Below are 22,296 nucleotides of genomic sequence, written 5' to 3' on the forward strand. Positions count from 1 at the left end.
CTCAGAAACTGCGCAAACTATTTTTGTACCGCTCAGCTGCACATGCGATCGCACCCATGCAAAGTGAAAATACACTCCCCCATAGGCAACGACTATCCGATCACAGCGCTGCAAAAAGTTGCTAGCGAGCGATCAACTTGGAACGACCCCCTATGTCTGAGCATTATTAGCCAGTTCATTGGTTAATGACATGCTCTGTCCTGTCTTGTTACAGTAACATAAATGTAAATGCATACGGTGCTATTTAAACGTGCTTTGAACATATCTGGGCTGCGCTACTTTAACAAAGAGAGAATAAAATGGTTTAAATGGGAAATTTTGGCTGCGCTTGTAAACCAGAAACTGGTTTACTCACAGCATGATACCAAACTATGCTGCAACTCATACCAGCCAATCAGCATCACCGCACAAGAATGCATGTACGTGTCTGGCACAAGGGTCTCACTCAGGGGGATTGGGTAGTGCTGCATGGCTAGTGCTTGTACCCAGACAGGATATGTTGTTCATTTCCACAGTGATACACCTCAGTGCTGGCTTTTCAGGCTTCATATGGCTCTAGGGACACATGTGGAATTAATATCCCTCCTGGCAGTAGCAAGCGGCACGATGAACTGCTAGAAGTCAGAGCAGCACACGTCAGCAGCATAGCGTGATTTTATGGCTGGGTGATCATTTACAACCATATTATTATGGGTGTTTTAGGACTCATGCGGTTGCACGGGCTGTCCTGATTACACAAACAGGTCATCTACAAAATAGAAACTTCACATCACATTAACATAGATTTTGATGGCAGATATAGCCACATGGCCCATTTAGTTTTCCCTTTAAATATTGTAATGGATCAAGGTCCTATTACAAAGGTAGGTAATCTGCGGCTTTCCAGCTGCTGTTGAACTACAAGTTCCAGCATTCCCTTAGAGCCTATAGTTGACAAGCATTGTTTATGCTGAAAATACCACAACAGCTGCAGAGCAACAGGTTTCCCTACCCTGTTCTAGTCATAGCAAAGTAACCGAACGTCTGGGGGTAATTCCAAGTTGATCGCAGCAGAATTTTTTTTAGCAGTTGGGCAAAACCATGTGCACTGCGGGGGGGGCAGATATAACATTTGCAGAGAGAGAGTTAGATTTGGGTGGGTTATATTGTTTCTGTGCAGGGTAAATACTGGCTGCTTTATTTTTACACTGCAATTTAGATTGCAGATTGAACTCACCACACCCAAATCTAACTCTCTCTGCACATGTTATATCTGCCTCCCCTGCAGTGCACATGGTTTTGCCCAACTGCTAAAAAATTTCCTGCTGCGATCAACTTGGAATTACCCCCATCTGTCCAGATTCCGTGCTATGTGTTACTGTGTCGTTTCAAACGTTGCACAATAAATGTCATTCAGTAAATCTTCACAGTGAGTTCATGATTTAATGCGTATTTCTTGTATTTGTTTTGTACAAACCGATCTGAGACAATGTATACTGTAAATAAACCACAAACTGATATGTTCCAGCAAACCTGGATTAGGTGTATTTGTTTTGAAACGGATATTAAATTGATGTTAGTAGAGTAATCTGGTGATATCCTTACTTGACCTAAGACATTGATATACAAACCTGCGCTCGTACATCTTACCTGGAGGGTGAGATTTACTGTCCAGGGCTGATGACAAACTTAAACAAGACTATGCAGAAGGTGAAGGTTATATTAATTTATTGCTCATCACAAAAATAAATAAAATAAATGTATTGCCTCAAACCAATATATAATTTAGAAAAGGCTTATCTGTAGTTCTTTATAGATAAACTTGTTCCAATAATCTCAGAAAGGTTCCCAAAACCTGGGGATACCCATACGAATGGATTCCAGTAGCATAATGTGGAGCACAAAACACATAGGGGGCAGGATGTACTAAGCATGAATACTGTATGGGGTATATTCAATTGATGTCGAAAGCTGCCGTCAGTTTTCGACTTTTTTAGGTCAGAAGATGTTCCGGCCTATTCAATCTAACTCCAAATTATTCGACAAGTCGAGGAATTCGACTTGTCGAAAAGCATGTGGATCGGCGGAATAGCTGCCGATCCGCGTGCTTGGCCCCCTTTCGACCATCTCAATTTGACTTTAAAAAAAGTTGAAGTGAGATGCGGGAGAGCAGCGGGCAGACGGGAGAGAGCAGCGCTGGAGGATGTGTCACAGCTGCCGCTCACAGCAGCGTCCACCCGGCTCCAGCAAGTGAGACCTTGCTTGCTGGAGCCGGGTGGACACTGCCGTGAGCGGCGGCTGTGATGCGGGAGCAGAGACAGGGGGGGAGGAGAGGAGGAGATGGGGGGACGGGACGTGGGAGAGCCGTGGGCAAGCGGCGCTACAGCAGCGGGCAGCGTAGCCGGAGGATGTCACAGCCGCCGCTCACGGCAGCGTCCACCCGACTCCAGCAAGCGAGACCTCGCTTGCTGGAGCTGGGAGGTCGCTGCTGTGAGCGGAGGCTGTGAAATCCCCTAGCTACGCTGCTGTAGCGCTTCTCTCCCCCGTCTGCCCGCGGCTCTCCCCCCGTCTCAGCTCCCGCATCTCAATTCGCCTTTTTTAAAGTCAAATTGAGATTGCATTGAATAGCCCGGGTCGGATCCATTCCGACAAATGAATGGCGAATGGATCCTACTTCAATTGAATATACCCCAAAGTGCCCAAAACTCTGAAAATTTCATTTTTGGGGTTTTGGACACATTTCCATATGTATCAAGCTCCGGAATGCAATACATTCCAGAGCTTGGATTTGTTACACAATAAAGCCATATGCCTTCTGGGCAGAAGGTCTCCCAAGTTCTAAACCCAGAAGCCCTTCTATTTCAAAGGAAACCGCTTTTATCAGGAGAATTGTCCTTTCTCTAACGTCCTAGTGGATGCTGGGGACTCCGTAAGGACCATGGGGAATAGACGGGCTCCGCAGGAGACATGGGCACTTTAAGAAAGAATTTGGATTCTGGTGTGCTCTGGCTCCTCCCTCTATGACCCTCCTCCAGACCTCAGTTTGAATCTGTGCCCGGACGAGCTGGGTGCTGTTCAGTGAGCTCTCCTGAGCTTGCTGTAAGAAAGTATTTTGTTAGATTTTTTTATTTTCAGGGAGCTCTGCTGGCAACAGACTCCCTGCATCGTGGGACTGAGGGGAGAGAATCAGCCCTACTCACTGAAGATAGGTCCTGCTTCTTAGGCTACTGGATACCATTAGCTCCAGAGGGATCGTACACAGGATCTCACCCTCGTCGTCCGATCCCGGAGCCGCGCCGCCGTCCCCCACGCTGAGCCGGAAGACAGAAGCCGGGTGAAAGAAGCAAGAAGACTTCGAAATCGGCGGCAGAAGACTTCAGTCTTCACTGAGGTAGCGCACAGCACTGCAGCAGTGCGCCATTGCTCCCACACTACACCCACATACTGCGGTCACTGTAAGGGTGCAGGGCGCAGGGGGGGGGGGGCGCCCTGGGCAGCAATTAGGACCTCTTGGCAAAAGTTGACATATATACAGTTGGGCACTGTATATATGTATGAGCCCCCGCCATAATATTGTACATAAACGCGGGACAGAAGCCCGCCTCTGAGGGGGCAGGGCTTCTTCCTCAGCACTCACCAGCGCCATTTTTTCTCCACAGCTCCGCTGAGAGGAAGCTCCCCAGGCTCTCCCCTGCAGATACACGGTAGAAGAGGGTGCAAAAGAGAGGGGGGGCACATAATTAAGCGCAAAAATCATTATTACAGCGGCTACTGGGTTAACACTAAGTTACTGTGTGATTCCTGGGTTATATAGCGCTGGGGTGTGTGCTGGCATACTCTCTCTGTCTCTCCATAGGGCCTTGTGGGGGAACTGTCTTCAAAAAGAGCATCCCCTGTGTGTGTGGTGTGTCGGTACTCTTGTGTCGACATGTTTGACGAGGAAGGCTATGTGGAAACAGAGAGGGAGCAAATGAATGTGGTGTCTCTGCCGACGGCGCCGACACCTGATTGGATGGATATGTGGAAGGTTTTAAATGATAATGTTAATTCCTTACATAAAAGGTTGGATACAGCTGAAACCTTAGGACAGTCAGGGTCTCAGCCCGTGCCTGATCCTATGTCGCAGAGGCCGTCAGGGTCTCAGAAGCGCCCACTATCCCAAATTGTTGACACAGATACCGACATGGATTCTGACTCCAGTGTCGATTACGATGATGCAAAGTTACAGCCTAAATTGGCTAAAGCCATCCGCTACATGATTATAGCAATGAAAGATGTGTTGCACATCACAGAGGAAATCCCAGTCCCTGACAAGAGGGTTTATATGTATGGGGAAAAAAGGCAGGTGGTGACCTTTCCCCCTTCACATGAGCTAAATGAGTTATGTGAAAAGGCTTGGGAATCTCCAGATAAAAAACTGCAGATTTCCAAACGGATGCTTATGGCGTATCCCTTCCCGCCAACGGACAGGTTACGCTGGGAATCCTCCCCTAGGGTGGACAAAGCTTTAACACGCTTATCCAAGAGGGTAGCCCTGCTGTCACAGGATACGGCCACCCTAAAAGATGCTGCGGATAGAAAGCAAGAGGGTACCCTGAAGTCCATTTATACACATTCAGGTACCTTACTAAGGCCGGCAATTGCGTCGCCCTGGGTGTGTAGTGCTGTAGCAGCATGGACGGATACCTTATCTGAGGAACTTGATACCTTAGACAAGGATACTATATTAATGAGCCTGGGGCATATAAAAGACGCTGTCCTATATATGAGAGATGCTCAAAGAGACATTAGCCTACTGGGCTCTAGAATATATGCAATGTCGATTTCTGCCAGAAGGGTCCTGTGGACTCAGCAATGGACAGGTGATGCCGATTCAAAAAGGCACATGGAGGTTTTACCTTACAAGGGTGAGGAATTGTTTGGGGAGGGTCTCTCGGACCTGGTCTCCACAGCTACTGCTGGAAAGTCATTTTTTTTGCCATATGTTTCCTCACAGCCTAAGAAAGCACCGTATTACCAAATGCAGTCCTTTCGATCACAAAAAGGCAAGAAAGTCCGAGGTGCGTCCTTTCTTGCCAGAGGCAGGGGCAGAGGAAGGAAGCTGCACAACACAGCTAGTTCCCAGGAACAGAAGTCCTCCCCGGCTGCCACTAAATCCACCGCATGACGCTGGGGCTCCACAGGCGGAGCCAGGCCCGGTGGGGGCGCGTCTCCGAAATTTCAGCCACAAGTGGGTTCAAACTTTACTCACAGGTGGATCCCTGGGCAATAGATATTGTGTCTCAGGGATACAAGCTGGAATTCGAAGAGATGCCCCCTCACCGATACCTCAGATCGGCCCTGCCAGCTTCCCCCTTAGAGAGGGAAATAGTGTTAGCTGCAATTCACAAATTGTATCTTCAACAGGTGGTGGTCAAGGTTCCCCTCCTTTAACGAGGAAAGGGTTATTATTCGACCATGTTTGTGGTACCGAAACCGGACGGTTCGGTCAGACCCATATTGAATTTAAAATCCCTGAACATATACCTGAAAAGGTTCAAGTTCAAGATGGAATCGCTGAGAGCGGTCATCGCAAGCCTGGAAGGGGGGGATTTTATGGTGTCTCTGGACATAAAGGATGCATACCTTCATGTCCCCATTTATCCACCTCATCCGGCGTACCTCAGATTTTTTGGTACAGGATTGCCATTACCAATTTCAGACGTTGCCATTTGGTCTCTCCACGGCACCGAGAATATTTACCAAGGTAATGGCAGAAATGATGGTACTCCTGCGGAAGCAAGGGGTCACAATTATCCCATACTTGGACGATCTCCTCATTAAGGCGAGGTCCAGAGAGCAGTTGCTGATCAGCGTAGCACGCTCTCTGGAAGTGTTACGGCAACACGGCTGGATTCTAAATATTCCAAAGTCGCAGTTGATTCCTACGACTCGTCTGCCCTTCCTGGGCATGATTCTGGACACAGACCAGAAGAGGGTTTATCTCCCGATGGAGAAGGCTCAAGAGCTCATGACACTGGTCAGAAACCAATTGAAACCAAAACAGGTGTCGGTGCATCACTGCACGCGAGTCCTGGGAAACAAGGGTGCTCACCTCCTCGAGGGCCGCAGATTCGGCATTCAGAACTGGGTCCTGGTGACCACGGATGCAAGCCTCAGAGGGTGGGGGGCAGTCACACAGGGAAGAAATTTCCAAGGTCTGTGGTCAAGTCAGGAGACTTGCCTCCACATCAACATCCTGGAACTAAGGGCAATATACAACGCCCTACGCCAAGCGGAGTCCCTACTTCGCGACCACCCGGTTCTGATTCAGTCAGACAACATCACCGCAGTGGCTCATGTAAACCGCCAAAGCGGCACAAGGAGCAGGGTGGCGATGGTAGAAGCCACCAGAATTCTTCGCTGGGCGGAAAATCACGTAAGCGCACTGTCAGCAGTGTTCATTCCGGGAGTGGACAACTAGGAAGCAGACTTCCTCAGCAGGCACGACCTCCACCCGGGAGAATGGGGACTTCATCAAGAAGTCTTCGCGCAGGTTGCAAGTCGGTGGGAACTGCCACAGGTGGACATGATGGCATCCCGCCTCAACAAGAAGCTACAGAAGTATTGCGCCAGGTCAAGAGACCCTCAGGCGATAGCTGTGGACGCACTGGTGACGCCGTGGGTGTTCCAGTCGGTCTATGTATTTCATCCTCTTCCTCTCATACCCAAGGTGCTGAGAATCATAAGAAAAAGAGGAGTGAGAGCAATAATCATTGTTCCGGATTGGCCAAGAAGGACTTGGTATCCAGATCTGCAAGAAATGCTCACAGAGGACCCGTGGCCTCTGCCTCTAAGACAGGACTTGTTGCAACAGGGGCCCTGTCTGTTCCGAGACTTACCGCGGCTGCGTTTGACGGCATGGCGGTTGAACGCCGGATCCTAGCAGAAAAAGGCATTCCGGATGAGGTCATTCCTACGCTGATAAGGGCTAGGAAGGACGTGACGGCTCAACATTATCACCGTATATGGCGAAAATATGTTGCTTGGTGTGAGGCCAGGAATGCCCCTACGGAGGAATTCCAGCTGGGCCGTTTCCTTCACTTCCTACAGTCGGGAGTGACTTTGGGCCTAAAATTGGGTTCCATTAAGGTCCAGATTTCGGCCCTATCCATTTTCTTTCAAAAAGAACTGGCTTCTCTGCCTGAAGATCAGACGTTTGTAAAGGGAGTGCTGCATATTCAGCCCCCTTTTGTGCCTCCAGTGGCACCTTGGGATCTTAACGTGGTGTTGAGTTTCCTGAAATCACACTGGTTTGAACCACTCAAGACGGTGGAATTGAAATATCTCACCTGGAAGGTGGTCATGCTACTAGCCTTGGCTTCAGCTAGGCGTGTGTCAGAATTGGCGGCTTTGTCACATCAAAGCCATTATCTGGTTTTCCATGCGGATAGAGCAGAATTGCGGACCCGCCCACAATTTCTGCCAAAGGTGGTTTCATCCTTTCATATAAACCAACCTATTGTGGTGCCTGTGGCTACTAATGACTTGGAGGATTCCGAGTTACTAGATGTGGTCAGGGCTTTGAAGGTTTATGTAGCCAGAACGGCTAGGGTCAGGAAAACAGAATCTTTGTTTATCCTGTATGCTTCCAACAAGCTTGGGGCGCCTGCTTCAAAGCAGACTATTGCTCGCTGGATCTGTAACACGATTCAGCAGGCTCATTCTGCGGCTGGATTGCCACTGCCTAAATCAGTTAAGGCCCATTCCACAAGGAAGGTGGGCTCTTCTTGGGCGGCTGCCCGAGGGGTCTCGGCATTACAGCTTTGCCGAGCGGCTACTTGGTCAGGTTCAAACACCTTTGCAAAGTTCTACAAGTTTGATACCCTGGCTGAGGAGGACCTTGTGTTTGCTCATTCGGTGCTGCAGAGTCATCCGCACTCTCCCGCCCGTTTGGGAGCTTTGGTATAATCCCCATGGTCCTTACGGAGTCCCCAGCATCCACTAGGACGTTAGAGAAAATAAGATTTTACTTACCGGTAAATCTATTTCTCGTAGTCCGTAGTGGATGCTGGGCGCCCGTCCCAAGTGCGGACTTCTTCTGCAATGCTTGTATATAGTTATTGCTTCAACAAGGGTTATATTATAGTTGCATCAGCGTTGATCTGATGCTCTGTTGTTGTTCATACTGTTAACTGGGTAAGTTTATCACAAGTTATACGGTGTGATTGGTATGGCTGGTATATATCTTGCCCTGGATTACCAAAATCCTTTCCTTGTACTGTCAGCTCTTCCGGGCACAGTTTCTCTAACTGAGGTCTGGAGGAGGGTCATAGAGGGAGGAGCCAGAGCACACCAGAATCCAAATTCTTTCTTAAAGTGCCCATGTCTCCTGCGGAGCCCGTCTATTCCCCATGGTCCTTACGGAGTCCCCAGCATCCACTACGGACTACGAGAAATAGATTTACCGGTAAGTAAAATCTTATTTTATGATATTAATTGCATTTCTAGTTACATACTGGCGTTATTAATGACTGTATTTACCCAATACAGTAGGTGATGGGATGTATTATATCATGTATGAGATGCATAGTACATCCCATCCATAGAATCAATTAACGGTGGTCTGTACTATCTCCACCATTATCAGTGAGAGTGGGGAACCCCAACCATAGGGACGGAGATGGAACAGTCTACCAAGATAGTAGAAGAGGACCATTGGCCCTGCCACATGTGTAAGTATAGTGTGGTGGGGGGCAGGGATTGGGGCACGTGTCTGGTCAGTATTAGTTTAGTAATACTGATCTGAAATATTCTTAGTTGGGGTAGATTTACTAAAGCTTACTAAAACAGGCAAGTGGATGTGTTGCTCATAGCAACCAATCAGATTCTCTCTATCAGTTTCTAGAGTGCAATAGAGAATGATGGATAACATCTATTGGTTGCTATGGGCAACGTCTCCACTTTTCATTTTTAGAAGTTTAAGTAAATCTACCGCCAATTAACAAAATGAGTGTCCCTGAAAGTACAGGTGATGTCACGTATGGCTATGATGTAACATACTGTAAGTTGTACTGGGCTATGGTGTACTGCCAGATTTAATGATAGTGGGCCAGATGTACTAAGCCTTGAAAAGTGATAAAGTACCAGCCAATCAGCTCCTGACTGACATGTTACAGGCTTTGCTTGAAAAATGACAGGAGCTGGTTGGTTGGTACGTTATCACTTTTAAAGGATTAATACATTGGCCCATCTGGTGCAGATGTACTAAGTATCTGAGAGAGAGCTAAACCGGAGAGAGGAACACAGCCTGTAACATGTCAGTTAGGAGCTGATTAGCTGGTACTTTGTCTCTCTCCACTTTATCTCTCTTGAAGGCTTAGTACATCTCCCCCAAGATCTTCTGCCTTGCCAGGCTAGACTCTACCCCATCCTACAATCTGTAAAGTGCTCCCTCAGCACCCACCTCTATCGTTCACGTTTCTATAATGGATGCATTGTGTACGGTGCACACGCACCCCTCAGTCCACGGGGTCCCACAACGCACACACTGCACCCACGTTTGAATACTTACCTTTCCGGAGTCCATCGTCGGGTGCTGCAATTGTGGAGAAAATCGCAGCCAAAATGTCCAATGCGCATGTGCAGTAGTTAAATTGGTCCCCAGAACATGGCGGGCGCCATGTTTCCAGAGACATGAGCAGGAAACTACAGCAAGTGCCGGAGACTACTGCACTGTGCAGAGGAGGGAGCCCACCCGGGGGTGCACACGGGCCCCCTCTTCTGTTAAAACTCCCCTGACCTCTATCTATAGTCAGGCCCAGGGCTACCCGCTCAGCAAAGGGATGCAGTGCAGGTAGGCGCCAGGGAGGAGCGGCGCTCTCCCTGCTCTGCATCCCCGCTGCTGCGCCTGGGCCCCCTGCTGCTGACGACCGCTGTGCCTGTCACTGCATGACAGGCAGCGGCGCCGGCAGCTGAAAGCCTCCTCTCCTCTCCCCCACCCCTCCTGTGACAGTGACTGATCGGATGAAGGGGGCGGAGCTACACAGATGGAGGGGGTGTGGCAAAATGTGCAGAGGGCGTGGGGCTACATGGGACCATCAGACTGCAGTGCCATAGAGGAGGACATGCTGCTCCAGATCCTGCCAGCCAAAGAGAGTAAGTGAGAAAGTGTGTGTGTGGGGGGGGAGGGGGGAATGTAAATAAACTGCACATCTGTGGGCATTACGTGTAAGCTGCGATACTACTGGGGCGTTATGTGTAAGCTGTGCTACTACTGGGGCGTTACGTGTAAGCTGTGCTACTACTGGGGTGTTACGTGTAAGCGGCGCTACTACTGGGGCGTTATGTGTAAGCTGCGCTACTACTGGGGCATTACGTGTAAGCTGCGCTACTACTGGGGCATTACATTTAAGCTGCGCTACTACTTGGGCGTTATGTGTAAGCGCCGCTACTACTAGAGTCATTATGTGTAAGTGGCGCTACTACTGGGGCGTTATGTGTAAGCTGTGCTACTACTGGGGCGTTATGTGTAAGCTGTGCTACTACTGGGGCGTTACGTGTAAGCTGCGCTACTACTGGGGCATTACGTGTAAGCTGCGATACTACTGGGCCGTTACGTGTAAGCTGCGCTACTACTGGGGCATTACGTGTAAGCTGCGCTACTACTTGGGCGTTATGTGTAAGCACCGCTACTACTAGAGTCATTATGTGTAAGTGGCGCTACTACTGGGCCGTTACGTGTAAGCTGCGCTACTACTGGGCCGTTACGTGTAAGCTGCGCTACTACTGGGGCATTACATGTAAGCTGTGCTACTACTGGGGCATTACGTGTAAGCTGCGCTACTACTGGGGCATTACGGGTAAGCTGCGCTACTACTTGGGCGTTATGTGTAAGTGCCGCTACTACTTTGGCATTATGTGTAAGCGCCGCTACTACTGGGCCGTTACGTGTAAGCGGCGCTACTACTGGGGTGTTACGTGTAAGCTACGCTACTACTGAGGTGTTACGTGTAAGCTGCGCTACTACTGGGGCATTATGTGCAAGCTGCGATACTACTGGGCCGTTACGTGTAAGCTGCGCTACTACTGGGGCATTACGTGTAAGCTGCGATACTACTGGGCCATTACGTGTAAGCGGCGCTACTACTGGGGCGTTACGTGTAAGCTGCGCTACTACTGGGGCGTTACGTGTAAGCTGCGCTACTACTGGGGCGTTACGTGTAAGCTGCGCTACTACTGGGGCATTACGTGTAAGCTGCGCTACTACTGGGGCGTTACGTGTAAGCTGCGCTACTACTGGGGCGTTACGTGTAAGCTGCGCTACTACTGGGGCATTACGTGTAAGCTGCGATACTACTGGGCCATTACGTGTAAGCGGCGCTACTACTGGGGCGTTACGTGTAAGCTGCGCTACTACTGGGGCGTTACGTGTAAGCTGCGCTACTACTGGGGCGTTACGTGTAAGCTGCGCTACTACTGGGGCGTTACGTGTAAGCTGCGATACTACTGGGCCATTACGTGTAAGCGGCGCTACTACTGGGGCGTTACGTGTAAGCTGCGCTACTACTGGGGCGTTACGTGTAAGCTGCGCTACTACTGGGGCGTTACGTGTAAGCTGCGCTACTACTGGGGCATTACGTGTAAGCTGTGATACTACTGGGGCGTTACGTGTAAGCTGCACTACTACTGGGGCGTTACGTGTAAGCTGCGCTACTACTGGGACGTTACGTGTAAGCTGCGCTACTACTGGGGGCATTACGTGTAAGCTGTGATACTACTGGGCCGTTATGTGTAAGCTGCGCTACTACTGGGCCGTTATGTGTAAGCTGCGCTACTACTGGGGCGTTACGTGTAAGCTGCGCTACTACTGGGCCGTTACGTGTAAGCTGCGCTACTACTGGGCCGTTACGTGTAAGCTGCGCTACTACTGGGCCGTTACGTGTAAGCTGCGCTACTACTGGGCCGTTACGTGTAAGCTGCGCTACTACTGGGGCGTTATGTGTAAGCTGCGCTACTACTGGGCCGTTACGTGTAAGCTGCGCTACTACTGGGCCGTTACGTGTAAGCTGCGCTACTACTGTGGCGTTACGTGTAAGCTGCGCTACTACTGGGCCGTTACGTGTAAGCTGCGCTACTACTGTGGCGTTACGTGTAAGCTGCGCTACTACTGGGCCGTTACGTGTAAGCTGCGCTACTACTGGGCCGTTACGTGTAAGCTGCGCTACTACTGTGGCGTTACGTGTAAGCTGCGCTACTACTGGGCCGTTACGTGTAAGCTGCGCTACTACTGGGCCGTTACGTGTAAGCTGCGCTACTACTGGGACGTTACGTGTAAGCTGCGCTACTACTGGGACGTTACGTGTAAGCTGCGCTACTACTGGGACGTTACGTGTAAGCTGCGCTACTACTAGAGTCATTATGTGTAAGCTGCGCTACTACTGGAGGTGTTATGTGTAAGGTGTGCTACAACTGCAGTGGTATGTGTAAGCAGCGCCACTACTGGGGGCGTTTTAAATGGGGGTACAATTGTGTGGCCATGCCCCTTCCTTGTGGAACCACATACCTTTTTCGCTGTGCGCTTGTGACACCCAAAACATTGAAAATATCCTACTTCTCCATCACAGAGTCACGCATACAAATAGTAGGAAATTGTGTCACATACGCTAGTAACCACAAAAAAAACAACAGTTTTTTTAGGACAGACAATTAGGAAATTTGGCAACTTGTACCGGCACTTATGTTCTCGTCCTGTCTTCAGTCAGTGTATATAAATATTCGTCTCCTTCCAAGGTGGTAGGTCCCAAAACAGAGATGAGAAGGAAGGGATAGTGGCCCTCATTCTGAGTTGTTCGCTCGTTATCTGCTTTTAGCAGCATTGCACACGCTAAGCCGCTGCCTACTGGGGCCCTCATTCCGAGTCGTTCGCTCGGTAATTTTCTTCGCATCGCAGTGAAATTCCGCTTAGTACGCATGCGCAATATTCGCACTGCGACTGCGCCAAGTAATTTTACAATGAAGATAGTATTTTTACTCACGGCTTTTTCTTCGCTCTGGCGAACGTAGTGTGATTGACAGGAAATGGGTGTTACTGGGCGGAAACACGGCGTTTTCGGGGCGTGTGGATAAAAACGCTACCGTTTCCGGAAAAAACGCAGGAGTGGCCGGAGAAACGGGGGAGTGTCTGGGCGAACGCTGGGTGTGTTTATGACGTCAAACCAGGAACGACAAGCACTGAACTGAACGCAGATGCCGAGTAAGTCTGAAGCTACTCTGAAACTGCTAAGTAGTTTGTAATCGCAATATTGCGAATACATCGGTCGCAATTTTAAGAAGCTAAGATACACTCCCAGTAGGCGTAGGCTTAGCGTGAGCAACTCTGCTAAATTCGCCTTGCGAGCGATTAACTCGGAATGAGGGCCCGGGAGTGAATCTTAGCTTTGCAGAATTGCGAACGAAAGATTAGCAGAATTGCGAATAGAAATTTCTTTGCAGTTTCTGAGTAGCTCGAGACTTACTCCTATACTGCGATCAGTTCAGTCCTTTTCGTTCCTGGTTTGACGTCACAAACACACCCAGCGTTCGTCCAGACACTACCCCGTTTCTCCAGACACTCCCGCGTTTTTCCCTGAAACGCCTGCGTTTTTCCGCACACTCCCACAAAACGGCCAGTTTCCGCCCAGAAACACCCACTTCCTGTCAATCACACTACGATCACCAGAACGATGAAAAAACCTTGTTAGGCCGTGAGTAAAATACCAAACTTTTGTGCAAATTTACTTGGCGCAGCCGCACTGCGAACATTGCGCATGCGCAGTTTGTGACTAATCGCTCCGTAGCGGAAAAAAATAACGAGCAAACTACTCGGAATGAGGGCCAGTGACGGTAATTCCAAGTTGATCGCAGCAGGAAATTTTTTAGCAGTTGGGCAAAATCATGTGCACTGCAGGTGGGGCAGATATAACATTTGCAGAGATAGTTAGATTTGGTGGGTTATTTTGTTTCTGTGCAGGGTAAATACTGGCTGCTTTACTTTTACACTGCAATTTAGATTGCAGATTTAACTCACCACACCCAAATCTAACTATCTCTGCACATGTTACATCTGCCTCCCCTGTAGTGCATATGGGCCCTCATTCCGAGTTGTTCGCTCGCAAGCTGCTTTTAGCAGCATTGCACATGCTAAGCCGCCGCCTACTGGGAGTGAATCTTAGCTTAGCAAAATTGCGAACGAAAGATTCGCAATATTGCGAAAAGACTACTCTGTGCAGTTTCTGAGTAGCTCGACACTTACTCTTCCAGTGCGATCAGTTCAGTGCTTGTCGTTCCTGGTTTGACGTCACAAACACACCCAGCGTTCGCCCAGACACTCCTCCGTTTCTCCAGCCACTCCCGCGTTTTTCCCAGAAACTGTAGCGTTTTTTCTAGAGATGAGCGGGTTCGGTTTCTCTGAAACCGAACCCGCACGAACTTCATGTTTTTTTCACGGGTCCGAGCAGACTCGGATCCTCCCGCCTTGCTCGGTTAACCCGAGCGCGCCCGAACGTCATCATGACGCTGTCGGATTCTCGCGAGACTCGGATTCTATATAAGGAGCCGCGCGTCACCGCCATTTTCACACGTGCATTGAGATTGATAGGGAGAGGACGTGGCTGGCGTCCTCTCCATTAGAAATTAGATTAGAAGAGAGAGAGAGATTGTGCAGAGTCAGACAGAGTTTACCACAGTGACCAGTGCAGTTGTTGTTAGTTAACTTTTATTTATTTTAATATATATCCGTTCTCTGCTATATCCGTTCTCTGCCTGAAAAAAAACGATACACAGCAGCAGCCAGTCACACAGTGTGACTCAGTCTGTGTGCACTCAGCTCAGCCCAGTGTGCTGCACATCAATGTATAAAAGGCAAAGCTTATAATAATTGTGGGGGAGACTGGGGAGCACTGCAGGTTGTTATAGCAGGAGCCCCCAGGAGTACATAATATTATATTAATTTAAAATTAAACAGTGCACACTTTTGCTGCAGGAGTGCCACTGCCAGTGTGACTAGTGGTGACCAGTGCCTGACCACCAGTATAGTAGTATATTGTTGTATGTATTGTATACTATCTCTTTATCAACCAGTCTATATTAGCAGCAGACACAGTACAGTGCGGTAGTTCACGGCTGTGGCTACCTCTGTGTCGGCAGTCGGAACTCGGCAGGCAGTCCGTCCATCCATAATTGTATTACAATATATACCACCTAACCGTGGTATTTTTTTTTCTTTCTTTATACCGTCATCATAGTGTCATACTAGTTGTTACGAGTATACTACTATCTCTTTATCAACCAGTGTACAGTGCGGTAGTTCACGGCTGTGGCTACCTCTGTGTCGGCAGTCGGCAGGCAGTCCGTCCATCCATAATTGTATTATTATTATAATATATACCACCTAACCGTGGTTTTTTTTTCATTCTTTATACCGTCATAGTGTCATACTAGTTGTTACGAGTATACTACTATCTCTTTATCAACCAGTGTACAGTGCGGTAGTTCACGGCTGTGGCTACCTCTGTGTCGGCAGTCGGCAGGCAGTCCGTCCATCCATAATTGTATTATTATTATAATATATACCACCTAACCGTGGTTTTTTTTTCATTCTTTATACCGTCGTCATAGTGTCATACTAGTTGTTACGAGTATACTACTATCTCTTTATCAACCAGTGTACAGTGCGGTAGTTCACGGCTGTGGCTACCTCTGTGTCGGCAGTCGGCAGGCAGTCCGTCCATCCATAATTGTATTATTATTATAATATATACCACCTAACCGTGGTTTTTTTTTCATTCTTTATACCGTCGTCATAGTGTCATACTAGTTGTTACGAGTATACTACTATCTCTTTATCAACCAGTGTACAGTGCGGTAGTTCACGGCTGTGGCTACCTCTGTGTCGGCAGTCGGCAGGCAGTCCGTCCATCCATAATTGTATTATTATTATAATATATACCACCTAACCGTGGTTTTTTTTTCATTCTTTATACCGTCGTCATAGTGTCATACTAGTTGTTACGAGTATACTACTATCTCTTTATCAACCAGTGTACAGTGCGGTAGTTCACGGCTGTGGCTACCTCTGTGTCGGCAGTCGGCAGGCAGTCCGTCCATCCATAATTGTATTATTATTATAATATATACCACCTAACCGTGGTTTTTTTTTCATTCTTTATACCGTCGTCATAGTGTCATACTAGTTGTTACGAGTATACTACTATCTCTTTATCAACCAGTGTACAGTGCGGTAGTTCACGGCTGTGGCTACCTCTGTGTCGGCAGTCGGCAGGCAGTCCGTCCATCCATAATTGTATTATTATTATAATATATACCACCTAACCGTGGTTTTTTTTTCATTCTTTATACCGTCGTCATAGTGTCATACTAGTTGTTACGAGTATACTACTATCTCTTTATCAACCAGTGTACAGTGCGGTAGTTCACGGCTGTGGCTACCTCTGTGTCGGCAGTCGGCAGGTATCCAATACTAGTATCCAATCCATCCATCTCCATTGTTTACCTGAGGTGCCTTTTAGTTCTGCCTATAAAATATGGAGAACAAAAAAGTTGAGGTTCCAAAATTAGGGAAAGATCAAGATCCACTTCCACCTCGTGCTGAAGCTGCTGCCACTAGTCATGGCCGAGACGATGAAATGCCAGCAACGTCGTCTGCCAAGGCCGATGCCCAATGTCATAGTACAGAGCATGTCAAATCCAAAACACCAAATATCAGAAAAAAAAGGACTCCAAAACCTAAAATAAAATTGTCGGAGGAGAAGCGTAAACTTGCCAATATGCCATTTACCACACGGAGTGGCAAGGAACGGCTGAGGCCCTGGCCTATGTTCATGGCTAGTGGTTCAGCTTCACATGAGGATGGAAGCACTCAGCCTCTCGCTAGAAAACTGAAAAGACTCAAGCTGGCAAAAGCACCGCAAAGAACTGTGCGTTCTTCGAAATCCCAAATCCACAAGGAGAGTCCAATTGTGTCGGTTGCGATGCCTGACCTTCCCAACACTGGAGGTGAAGAGCATGCGCCTTCCACCATTTGCACGCCCCCTGCAAGTGCTGGAAGGAGCACCCGCAGTCCAGTTCCTGATAGTCAGATTGAAGATGTCAGTGTTGAAGTACACCAGGATGAGGAGGATATGGGTGTTGCTGGCGCTGGGGAGGAAATTGACCAGGAGGATTCTGATGGTGAGGTGGTTTGTTTAAGTCAGGCACCCGGGGAGACACCTGTTGTCCGTGGGAGGAATATGGCCGTTGACATGCCAGGTGAAAATACCAAAAAAATCAGCTCTTCGGTGTGGAGGTATTTCACCAGAAATGCGGACAACAGGTGTCAAGCCGTGTGTTCCCTTTGTCAAGCTGTAATAAGTAGGGGTAAGGACGTTAACCACCTCGGAACATCCTCCCTTATACGTCACCTGCAGCGCATTCATAATAAGTCAGTGACAAGTTCAAAAACTTTGGGTGACAGCGGAAGCAGTCCACTGACCAGTAAATCCCTTCCTCTTGTAACCAAGCTCACGCAAACCACCCCACCAACTCCCTCAGTGTCAATTTCCTCCTTCCCCAGGAATGCCAATAGTCCTGCAGGCCATGTCACTGGCAAGTCTGACGAGTCCTCTCCTGCCTGGGATTCCTCCGATGCATCCTTGCGTGTAACGCCTACTGCTGCTGGCGCTGCTGTTGTTGCCGCTGGGAGTCGATGGTCATCCCAGAGGGGAAGTCGTAAGCCCACTTGTACTACTTCCAGTAAGCAATTGACTGTTCAACAGTCCTTTGCGAGGAAGATGAAATATCACAGCAGTCATCCTACTGCAAAGCGGATAACTGAGGCCTTGGCATCCTGGGTGGTGAGAAACGTGGTTCCGGTATCCATCATTACTGCAGAGCCAACTAGAGACTTGTTGGAGGTACTGTGTCCCCGGTACCAAATACCATCTAGGTTCCATTTCTCTAGGCAGGCGATACCGAAAATGTACACAGACCTCAGAAAAAGAGTCACCAGTGTCCTAAAAAATGCAGCTGTACCCAATGTCCACTTAACCACGGACATGTGGACAAGTGGAGCAGGGCAGGGTCAGGACTATATGACTGTGACAGCCCACTGGGTAGATGTATGGACTCCCGCCGCAAGAACAGCAGCGGCGGCACCAGTAGCAGCATCTCGCAAACGCCAACTCTTTCCTAGGCAGGCTACGCTTTGTATCACCGCTTTCCAGAATACGCACACAGCTGAAAACCTCTTACGGCAACTGAGGAAGATCATCGCGGAATGGCTTACCCCAATTGGACTCTCCTGTGGATTTGTGGCATCGGACAACGCCAGCAATATTGTGTGTGCATTAAATCTGGGCCAATTCCAGCACGTCCCATGTTTTGCACATACCTTGAATTTGGTGGTGCAGAATTTTTTAAAAAACGACAGGGGCGTGCAAGAGATGCTGTCGGTGGCCAGAAGAATTGCGGGACACTTTCGGCGTACAGGCACCACGTACAGAAAACTGGAGCACCACCAAAAACTACTGAACCTGCCCTGCCATCATCTGAAGCAAGAAGTGGTAACGAGGTGGAATTCAACCCTCTATATGCTTCAGAGGTTGGAGGAGCAGCAAAAGGCCATTCAAGCCTATACAATTGAGCACGATATAGTAGGTGGAATGCACCTGTCTCAAGTGCAGTGGAGAATGATTTCAACGTTGTGCAAGGTTCTGATGCCCTTTGAACTTGCCACACGTGAAGTCAGTTCAGACACTGCCAGCCTGAGTCAGGTCATTCCCCTCATCAGGCTTTTGCAGAAGAAGCTGGAGGCATTGAAGAAGGAGCTAACACGGAGCGATTCCGCTAGGCATGTGGGACTTGTGGATGCAGCCCTTAATTCGCTTAACAAGGATTCACGGGTGGTCAATCTGTTGAAATCAGAGCACTACATTTTGGCCACCGTGCTCGATCCTAGATTTAAAGCCTACCTTGGATCTCTCTTTCCGGCAGACACAGGTCTGCTGGGGTTGAAAGACCTGCTGGTGACAAAATTGTCAAGTCAAGCGGAACGCGACCTGTCAACATCTCCTCCTTCACATTCTCCCGCAACTGGGGGTGCGAGGAAAAGGCTCAGAATTCCGAGCCCACCCGCTGGCGGTGATGCAGGGCAGTCTGGAGCGACTGCTGATGCTGACATCTGGTCCGGACTGAAGGACCTGACAACGATTACGGACATGTCGTCTACTGTCACTGCATATGATTCTCTCAACATTGATAGAATGGTGGAGGATTATATGAGTGACCGCATCCAAGTAGGCACGTCACACAGTCCGTACTTATACTGGCAGGAAAAAGAGGCAATTTGGAGGCCCTTGCACAAACTGGCTTTATTCTACCTAAGTTGCCCTCCCACAAGTGTGTACTCCGAAAGAGTGTTTAGTGCCGCCGCTCACCTTGTCAGCAATCGGCGTACGAGGTTACATCCAGAAAATGTGGAGAAGATGATGTTCATTAAAATGAATTATAATCAATTCCTCCGCGGAGACATTGACCAGCAGCAATTGCCTCCACAAAGTACACAGGGAGCTGAGATGGTGGATTCCAGTGGGGACGAATTGATAATCTGTGAGGAGGGGGATGTACACGGTGATATATCGGAGGGTGAAGATGAGGTGGACATCTTGCCTCTGTAGAGCCAGTTTGTGCAAGGAGAGATTAATTGCTTCTTTTTTGGGGGGGGTCCAAACCAACCCGTCATATCAGTCACAGTCGTGTGGCAGACCCTGTCACTGAAATGATGGGTTGGTTAAAGTGTGCATGTCCTGTTTTGTTTATACAACATAAGGGTGGGTGGGAGGGCCCAAGGATAATTCCATCTTGCACCTCTTTTTTCTTTTCTTTTTCTTTGCATCATGTGCTGATTGGGGAGGGTTTTTTGGAAGGGACATCCTGCGTGACACTGCAGTGCCACTCCTAGATGGGCCCGGTGTTTGTGTCGGCCACTAGGGTCGCTAATCTTACTCACACAGCTACCTCATTGCGCCTCTTTTTTTCTTTGCGTCATGTGCTGTTTGGGGAGGGTTTTTTGGAAGGGACATCCTGCGTGACACTGCAGTGCCACTCCTAGATGTGCCCGGTGTTTGTGTCGGCCACTAGGGTCGCTAATCTTACTCACACAGTCAGCTACCTCATTGTGCCTCTTTTTTTCTTTGCGTCATGTGCTGTTTGGGGAGGGTTTTTTGGAAGGGCCATCCTGCGTGACACTGCAGTGCCACTCCTAGATGGGCCCGGTGTTTGTGTCGGCCACTAGGGTCGCTTATCTTTCTCACACAGTCAGCTACCTCATTGCGCCTCTTTTTTTCTTTGCGTCATGTGCTGTTTGGGGAGGGTTTTTTGGAAGGGACATCCTGCGTGACACTGCAGTGCCACTCCTAGATGGGCCCGGTGTTTGTGTCGGCCACTAGGGTCGCTAATCTTACTCACACAGCTACCTCATTGCGCCTCTTTTTTTCTTTGCGTCATGTGCTGTTTGGGGAGGGTTTTTTGGAAGGGACATCCTGCGTGACACTGCAGTGCCACTCCTAGATGGGCCCGGTGTTTGTGTCGGCCACTAGGGTCGCTTATCTTACTCACACAGCGACCTCGGTGCAAATTTTAGGACTAAAAATAATATTGTGAGGTGTGATGTGTTCAGAATAGGCTGAAAATGAGTGTAAATTATGTTTTTTGAGGTTAATAATACTTTGGGATCAAAATTACCCCCAAATTCTATGATTTAAGCTGTTTTTTAGGGTTTTTTGAAAAAAACACCCGAATCCAAAACACACCCGAATCCGACAAAAATAATTCGGTGAGGTTTTGCCAAAACGCGTTCGAACCCAAAACACGGCCGCGGAACCGAACCCAAAACCAAAACACAAAACCCGAAAAATTTCAGGCGCTCATCTCTAGTTTTTTCACACACTCCCATAAAACGGCCTGTTTCCGCCCAGAAACACCCACTTCCTGTCAATCACACTCCGATCTCCAGAACGAAGAAAAAACCTCGTAATGCCGTGAGTAAAATACCAAACTTCTTAGCAAATTTACTTGGCGCAGTCGCAGTGCGAACATTGCGCATGCGCAATTAGCGGAAAATCGCTGCGATGCAGAGAAAATTACCGAGCGAACAACTCGGAATGACCACCATGGTTTTGCCCAACTGCTAACAAAAATCCTGCTGCGATCAACTTGGAATTACCCCCAAAGTTCCTGCTGCGATCAACTCAGAATTACCCCCAGTGTAAGATCATTTAATACAATCACCATACTAAATATTTAAAACATGAAAGCAGATTTAAAGAAGCAGATTTAAAAGACAAGGCATTGATCCACATGGAAATTCTGAAACGGCTGAAAGATTGGCAATTTAATACTTGCCGACATTCTGGCTGCTCTCTGCGGGAGAGAGCAGCCAGGTCGGCTCAGCAAGGGGGCAGGGGAGGGCTGTGACGTGGGCAGGAGGTGGACGGGGGTGGAGCAGGGGCGGGATGGGGGCGGAGTTAAGTGGCACATCCTTTAAGCCACTCCCCCCGCTCTGTAATGCCGCGATCCCCAGCATTACACTGCAGGGGGCGTGGCTATGATGATGCGATTCAGCAAGAATCGCGTCATCAACTGCCCGGACCGCCCTCTTTACACACTAAGTGGGCGGACGGGCAGGGGGACCCCTGATTCCGGGAGACTTGCCTGCTCTTCCGGGGGGCCGGGAGGGTCACCTGATTTTCGGGAGCCTCCCGGCCATTCCGGGAGAGTAGGCAAGTATGATTACCAGCTGTTGGGGAGAACTGGCAATGGACAGTTCTTAAGAGACAAGAGTAGAGAGAAAATTCCAGGCTGCAGCTTTGGGCTTCAGTGCAGTTCTAAGCCACGTTTATGGCACTTGCCTTCAGTCCAGCAATTAGAATACTCTGTTGGCACCCATGCAATATGACGCTCCTTGGATAGTTTTCAAGGCACCCCAAACTTCAGAAATCTTTCCTATAGCCTGTCTTACCCCCACTCCCACTACATGTTTTAACAGTCCCCATCCCATCTGTGTCCTACTAGCTTCTGTTGTCTCATCATTCCCCAAACCGCCCCCCTCGGGGTGCTAGATCCTGAGCAGCGCACACGCCAAGCATCTTTTCTGTTCAAAAATGTCTTACTTGCAAAAAAACAAATCTGAAATTATCAATGTGAATCTTTTAGCATAGGGGTGCTGTGAAACAAATTCTGAAAGTTTATGAACCACTGGTACATAGGGGGTCATTCCGAGTTGATCGCTCGTTGCCGATTTTT

At 48.8% G+C, this 22,296-nt stretch overlaps 1 protein-coding gene across 1 annotated transcript in view; it reads left to right on the top strand.

Annotated features, from left to right (window-relative positions):
* Positions 1-22,296, top strand: part of LOC134965907 (phospholipase A2 inhibitor and Ly6/PLAUR domain-containing protein-like) — a 108,797-nt gene that overhangs the window by 37,414 nt on the left and 49,087 nt on the right. The gene's annotated exons all lie outside the window — the stretch shown is intronic.

Source organism: Pseudophryne corroboree, chromosome 10 (assembly GCF_028390025.1).
Source record: "Pseudophryne corroboree isolate aPseCor3 chromosome 10, aPseCor3.hap2, whole genome shotgun sequence".
In the NCBI taxonomy this organism is placed as follows: domain Eukaryota; kingdom Metazoa; phylum Chordata; class Amphibia; order Anura; family Myobatrachidae; genus Pseudophryne; species Pseudophryne corroboree.